Here is an 8,441-nt window from a genome sequence, read left to right as displayed (position 1 = left end):
CATTATAAGAAAATGTAGCACATAGACGTATATGTGGATCAACACTTGGGAATGTACTGAGTATGTGGGGTGTATGCATTTATATAAAAACAGTACAAAACTCTACAATCAAATCATGCATGCAATTAGGAATGACTCACATGGCTTGAACAAGTCAAAATGTAAAGCTCATAAATCATATAGAATGAACCATGTAACACAAATCTCATGAGTCCTTATACTTTAGCATTAAAATCTGTGCTCTCCTCTTATTCTCATTACTTATAGGATAAAGGAAACTTTAGGCAATACTTTCAACTCATGCATATATCTCATGGAGAGTAAAACTGCTTTAATGCTCAAGGACTTATAACTCTTTTGAACTCAAATACTAGGAACTCAAAATCGTATAAGTTTGGTTTAAAAATCGGTGATCAACTCATACTAGTAAAGAAAACTACTTCCTTCTTTGGAAAATACTCAAAGCAATTCATTTATTTTAGAAAACATCTCATCCCAAAGCTTTAGGGAAAATATTCTATCTCAATGGAAAATACTTTAGTTTAGGGAGGTTCTCTTAACTGACATAAATCATGTGAGCTACATGGAGTCCAACGTCTTGTCCTACTAAGGAGGAAACCTCACACTGGGAGAGGTGTCATACTCTTGCCAAGGAGTATAACCTCAATTCAGTGATTACTTATCTCGGCCTAGAGCCCAATCATCTCGGCCTCAGGCCCAAAATCTCAAACCTATAGTGGCACGTAGTTCTGGAGTAAGAAACCATGGTAACTTATCCTATTCGGTGCAAAATACTACTCCCTTTAGTTTATCTCGCTCTTCTCATAGAAATCCACTTTCAAAATAATCTCATGGTTAATAAGAACCCAATAATCAAATCTATAATCTCATGTGGTAGAGTGGATTTCAAAACACTATGACTATTAGGTCAAAACAATTCTCAATAATTTCAAAATACTCAAATCATGGGTGCTTATAGCACAATAGTTTATAAAATTATAAGTCTCAAGTAGGGCTTAAAAACCCATAATTCAGTCTAAATTTAAAACTCATCATAATGCATAATAGATAGCATATAGATTCATAATTCATGTAGGAATCTGGAATTTACAGCAATTTGTCTCAAAATCTCAACATACTAATATACTAATATACTTCAAACATTGCAACTATTAACTTCTCAAGGATTAAAATCATGAGGTATAAACCAAGCTTTAATTTCTCAAGAAAACTTGTAAAAATCATGCCATTAGACTCTCAATTCATGGGAAACATCAAAAGCTTGCAACCAATAACAATGGATGAAAAACCCTAATTCAATTTTATGTAAAATCTCATAAGTTCCAGAAAATTGTAGTTTAAATAAGCCTTTGGGCAAAAGGGTGAAAGGATTACCCATGTTTAAAACCCCACATACCTTAGATTATGAAATTGGATGAACAAGCTTGCTTCAACTCTTCTTCTTACTCTTGAGAGAGGTTTCTTGCAACCCTTGAACTTGGGGAATTCAAATCTCAACTCAATTTATGGAATCTATGATAAGTTCTTGGATTTCTTGGAGAAGGGTTTTAGATTTGATCTTGAGGGAGAAACCCTAGCTCTCTTGTGTTTTGGATGATGAATGAAGCCATTTTATTTGCTTGGAATATATATCTGGTTGATAAAAGAGTGGAAAATACCAAAAAGTCACTTTAGAAATAACTTAAAAATACTGAACGGAGGTTGCGATGGTCAAAGCGACGGTTCGTCGCTAGCCTGACGATCCATCAGATCGTCTGTCGTACGTCGATCAGGAAAAGAACACACTGTCTCAATGCGACGGTCGAAGAGATGGTCCATAGCAGTCTTGAAGGTCCATCAGATCTTTCGTCGCACGTTGGCTAGGATGAGACCACACTGTCTCAGTGGTGACGGTCCATCGCAGCCTTGACGCTCCATCGTCCTGGCCCTCGCACTTGGGCCAGAGAAGAGAGTTACTACAATGATTGGAATGGGCTGAGTGATGGTCCGTCGTAGACTCGACGGTCCGTTGGATCGTTTGTCACACCTGGGCAGTTCCAACAACTCTCAATAAAATGGCCATAACTTCTCACCCAGTTGTCGGATTTGGATGAAATTGGTATCGTTGGAAAGATAATTCAATTCTCTACACGAAAAAAATAAAATTTAAGAAAATTCTATATGGTTTAAATACCAATCACTTAGGAAGTCTCTTCTCAATCTTCTTGGGTCGAAATTACACGTCACTTGACACGCTCTAAGACTCGGACTACGAGGGAACTTTGCGGGGTTTTACAATATCTCCTCCTTGGAAACATTCATCCTCGAATGTTGCTAGTTAGACTAGGAACACAAGAAAAAAAAAGTACACATAGCTGAAGCAATTTGCTAAACGGGCTCAAAATCTTTCTATACTCTTAAATACCTCGGAATTTACAAGAACTCATGCAAGAATAGATATATAGCTGAACTTTAGATTAGAAGAGGTGAATTAAGGAATAATAATACCTTCGGATCAATCTGAACTCGCGAAAAAGAGGTGTGGGTACTTGGCTCACATGTCTGCTTCTGCCTCCCAAGTAGCACCCTCAACTGACTAATTCCGCCACAACACTTTAACCAAGAGAACCTCTTTGTCCTTAGTCTACGGATCTGAAAATCTAGGATCTCAACAGGAATCTCATCAAATGAAAGATTGTTCTGAATATCAGCACTCTCTGAGGGATCTACTACAACAGAATCACTAATATGCTTTTTAAGCATGGAGACATGAAAAATAGAATGAACAGCTGACAACTCTGCGGGCAACTCAACCTCATAGGCTACTTTACCAACACTGCTCAAGACTCTGGGCCAACATAATAGGGACTATGCTTTTCCTTTTTATCAAACTTCTTCACCCCTTTCATAAGTGAAATATTCAAGTACACCAAATCACCCACCTCAAATTCAAGATCTCTTCTCCTCACATCGGCATATAACTTTTGATGACTCTAAGTTGTCTTTAGCCTCTCTCTAATCAACTTAACTATCTCCATAGCTTCAAACACTATATTAGTCCCAATCACGATAGCTTTACCCACTTCAAACCAACCTATGGGTGGTCTACATCTTCTACCATACAAGGCCTCAAATGGTGCTATCCCGATGCTATCATGGTAACTATTATTATAGACGAACTCTATCAATGACAAATACTCATCCCAACTTCCTTTAAAATCAAGAGCACACACCCTCAACATGTATTCTAGGGTTTGAATGGTCCTCTCAGCCGACCATCTATCTGCGGATGAAAGGCAGAACTAAGAAAAACTTGGGTACCAAGACCCTACTAAAATGCCCTCCAAAACTGAGAAGTAAATTGTGTACCCCTATCCGAAATGATAGACAAGGAAACCTGTGTAGACTGACTAACTCCCAAATATACAATCTAGCATAATCCTCAGCTGTATAAGATGTATGCATGGGCAAGAAATGCGCGAACTTAGTCAGCCTGTCTACAACAACCCAAATAGAATTATGACGACGACACAAAAGAGGTAACCCAGTCACGAAGTCCATATTCATCACCTTCCACTTCCAAGTGGGTATACCAAACTCTTGCATCACACCACTAGGTCCTTGGTAGACCTTAACCTATTGGCACGTTGCATACTTTGCTACAAACTCAGCTATATCTTTTTTCATACCATTCCACTAATAAATTTCCTGCAAGTCATGGTACACCTTAGTAGTGCCGGGATGAATGGAATACTGCGCGCCATGTGCTTCAGTTATAATCCTCTGCCTCATATCATAAACACATAAAACACACAATCTACCCTAAGATCTCAACAGCCATCTCCCCCTTGGGAGAAAACCTCTACCTTTTGGTCCTTAACTGTCTCCTTCAGTCTGACCAAACTAGGATCTCTATCTTACTTCTCCTTTACTTCTAAAACTAAAGAGAATTCGGAACTACTGTGCACCAAAGTACTTCCCTCAGCTGAATCAAGCAATCTAACACCCAATCTAGCTAAACAATGCACATCAGAGCTAACTTTTTCTTACCCTCCTCTACATGAGCAACACTACCCATAGACAATCTGTTAAGGGCATCCGCTACGACATTGGCCTTGCTTGGGTGATATAACACACTTATATCATAGTCTTTTAACAACTCTAACCACCTCATCTTCCTAAGATTCAACTCCTTTTGATTAAATACATACTGCAGGCTCTTATGATCAGTAAACACATAATATGAATATCATAAAGATAGTGTCTCTATATTTTCAAAGCAAAGACCACAATAGCTAACTTAAGATCATGGGTTGGGTAATTCTTTTCATACGTTTTCAACTGTCTAGAGGCATAGGCTATAACCTTACCTCTTTGCATTAACATACTACCCAAACCAATTCTAGAGGCATCAAAATACACCACAAAACCATCTGTACCATCAGACAAAGTCAACACAGGGGCTGAAGTAAGTCGAGTCTTCAACTCCTGAAAACTCTTCTCACAGGAATCTGACCACTGGAACTTAACTTTCTTTTGGGTCAATCGGGTCATGGGAGACACAATAGAAGAGAAACCTTCAACAAAACAACAGAAATAGCCTGCTAGACCTAAGAAACTTCTAATATCAGATGGAGAGATAGGTTTAGGCTAATATTTTATAGCTTTTATCTTTTGGGGATCAACTCTAATACCTTCGGCTGAAACAATATGACCCAAAAAGGCTACAGAACTTAGCCAAAATTCACACTTACTGAATTTGGCGAACAACTGATGACCTCTAAGAGTTTGTAAGACAATTCTAAGGTGATCTGCATGATCATGCTCACTGCGGAAGTACACATGGAAGTCATCTATGAACACTATAAAAAACATATCAAGATATTGCTTGAACATTCGATTCATGAGGTCCATAATAGTTGTTGGGGCATTGGTTAGCTCGAAAGACATGACTAGAAACTCAAAGTGACCATAGCGGGTTCGGAAGGCTGTCTTTGGAATATCATATTCCTTCACTTTAAGTTGATGATAGCCAGATCTAAGGTCTATCTTGGAGAAATAACTTGCACCTTGTAACTGATCAAACAGGTCATCAATTCTTGGAAGAGGATACTTATTTTTTACCATAACCTTGTTAAGCTGACGATAGTCAATGCATATACTCAATAACTATCTTTCTTTCACACGAATAGAACATGTGTGCCCCAAGGAGAAATACTGGGCCTTATGAAACCTTTGTCTAAAAGATCTTTGAGTTTCTTTTTCAACTCCTTAAGCTTAGCAAGTGTCATATGGTATGGCAGAATAGAAATGGGAGGAGTGTCGGGAAGAAGGTCAATCCCGAATTCTATCACTCTATTGGGAGGTACCCCTGGGAGATCTTCTGGAAAAATATCTGGAAACTCATTAACAATGTTGACTGATTGAATAATTGGAACCTCAGACTTATTGTCTTTGACTCTAACTAGGTGATAGATACATCCCTTGGATATTAGCATTTTGGCTTTGAGATAGGAGATAAAATGACTCTTGGGAGATACCAAATGCCCAGACCACTCAAAAACTGGCTCATCAGGGAACTAAAACTTGACCACACGGGTATGACAGTCAATAGATGCATAACAAGAATGAAGCCACTAAATACCCAGAATAAGGTCAAAATCTACCATGTCTAACTCTATCAAATTAGCAAGTATAACTCTATGAAAAACAGTAATAGGACAATCTCTATAAACTTGTTTAGCAATAACAGACTCCCCTACTGGTGTGGAGACTGTAACACCCCAAAAAATGGGCCCCGAAGCGTCACACGGTACTTGAGGCTACGAGTAGCCCCAAGCTAACCCTTTGAGCCATTTTCATTTAGTTTAACACAAATCAATGGGGTTTTCATAAAATAACCCTCAAATATCAACAGAGTAATCATCATCCAAGAATAAAACAATTTCAGAAAGATAACAAAATATGACTTATTAGTCAACTCCCAACATCTATACTAGTCTGACAAGCCTCTAAGAAAATCAACAAAACCAGCGAGCCATTGAGACATGCCTCAACTGACTCATACTCAGTTATTAAATGTAAATAATTTCGTGAAACCAATATCAGACATCACATCCTCAGAACATGAGGACTCACCACAACAGAGGATGCAGAACAACGTGCCCAAAGAATCACTGTCGAACCTGAAAATGAGCACCTGAACCTATATTTTGAGAAAATGCAGCCCATGGAAAGGAACCGAGTATATGGGGGTGTATGCAGTTGTATAAACATCATCATCATAAATATTTATAAGAAATATGCAGGATGTATGAAAGACTCACATAGCTCGAAGAAAATTATCATAATCATGAGAGGATGAAATAAGTACAATAACACATGTGAGTCATCATATAATTTGTCAATCACTTTCTCTTCATCAAGAATATCAATTCTCATAATGTAAATATCATTTAAATCTTTCAAAAGAATAACTTTCACAATTCCACTTTCAAATTACTTCACAATTCACCATAGACACAAGGAAACACACACACACTGGGAGATCCTATAACCGACATAAACCATGTGAGCTACATGGAGCCCAACATACAACCCAAGTTGGGGAGAGCCGTCCTATCATTGCCATCGCAGTAGGACTATCGATATCAAATCCACACAAACTAGTGATCACTATATAAATCAGCCTCAGGCTCACTTCTATGGGGGCACATAGTTCTAGGGAAGTAAGGTCGCTTTATACCTCCCACTCGGTGCTAAAAATTTCTCCCGGACATAGCTCAGATCATTTCAAAGACAATCCACAACAAAACAATTTCAGTAATATATAAGTATATAGTAGGAGCCATCATGCTTCCCATCTATCAAAATCAACCACGTTGTGGATTTCTTTCACACTCGAGTTCAAAACAACTCCATTAAGACCAAAAGGTCAAATCATTCAAAATATCTCAAATATTCAACATAAACATGCTTATAACACACACTTTCTTAAAAAAACATAATTTCCAAAGAGGATTCACGACCCAAATATCAAAATCATGATAAATATCATTCAAGATTCATGCTTTATATCTTCACACATGTAAATTCATCTTTCAAAATCATAAACATCAACATTTCATAATAATCATCATAAGATATGGGTTCATGCTTCAAATTCGTAAAAAACAAATAAAAATCATGCCTTTGTAAAGAAAATTACTTTTGGGCACAAGAACGAAAGAGAGTTCTTATTGAAAAACTCCACATACCTTGAATGATGAAATTTAGATCGATACTCATTTTTGAGATGTTAATTGTGCCTTTGAATCATGGTTCTTGGAGTTCTTGAACTAGGAACTTGGAATCTTGAATAAATTTGCAGAATTAATGGTGAACTTTGAAGGTTCTTGAAGTTGGATGTAGGAGCTTAGGGTTTTATTTTTGAGGGAACTTGATGAAATATAACATATAATGCTTCTAATAGGCTTTAATATAGGGTTTGGATGGATTTTGGGTGAGGGGGAATGACCAAAACACCCCTAAAAATAAAAAATTCTCGAATCTGTCCTTTGGTGGACTATTTTGATAGTCTGAAGTATATATCAACCATAACGTTTTACTCCGATATCCAAATTAGATGAAACCAATTGAATTAGAAAGAGGAATCGCATATCTTTCAGTTGATATATAGTATCTCACCCAGATCATTGTGTACGAGAAGTTATGATCGTTTAAAGTTGACTAAAAAATTTGCTTTTGATAGGCTGAAGTAGATCGACCATAACTTTTTGGTCCGATAGACAAATTGGATGAAACCAATTTCATTGGAAAGAGGACACGCAGAGATTTTCATTGATATATAGTAGGTCACCCAGATCATTATGTACAAGGAGTTATGATCATTTAAAGTTGGAGAAAAATACGCCAAGCCTCAGTACTTTTTCCTGTACGTTTTACTGTTCACTACTATTCACGGTTCGATCGGAATGTTCATAACTCATCGCTTGGATGTCCGGTTTGGATTATCCATATATCGTTGGAAAGCTTATTCAATACTCTACGCAATGGTGGGTCATAATCTAAGACATTCTAAATGAAAAATTTATAATTCATTCTAGAAGATAGAACCCAACACGTTTACGCATAATTTCAATGAAAAATTTCTCAGGTATTACATCATCCCCCCTTGGAAACATCCGTCCTCGAATGACGCTAGACATGCCAAGATTAGATAGGGAATAGAGCATACAGTTGAAACCATTCATTAGACTCATCACCATATCGTTTCTCACTCCGAATGCAACATAGAATGCATAAATTCAAGAAACTACAGCTGAACACATAATAAATGACAGCTAAACTGCTGCAACTTTTATCAAAAGTGCATGATTTAGGAAAGAACGGTACCTTCAGCTTGATCAGAGTTCGCGGAAAATAGGTGCGGGTACTTGGAT

This window comes from Capsicum annuum, chromosome 7 (genome assembly GCF_002878395.1).
Source record: "Capsicum annuum cultivar UCD-10X-F1 chromosome 7, UCD10Xv1.1, whole genome shotgun sequence".
Taxonomy (NCBI): domain Eukaryota; kingdom Viridiplantae; phylum Streptophyta; class Magnoliopsida; order Solanales; family Solanaceae; genus Capsicum; species Capsicum annuum.
This window is presented reverse-complemented; position numbering follows the sequence as displayed.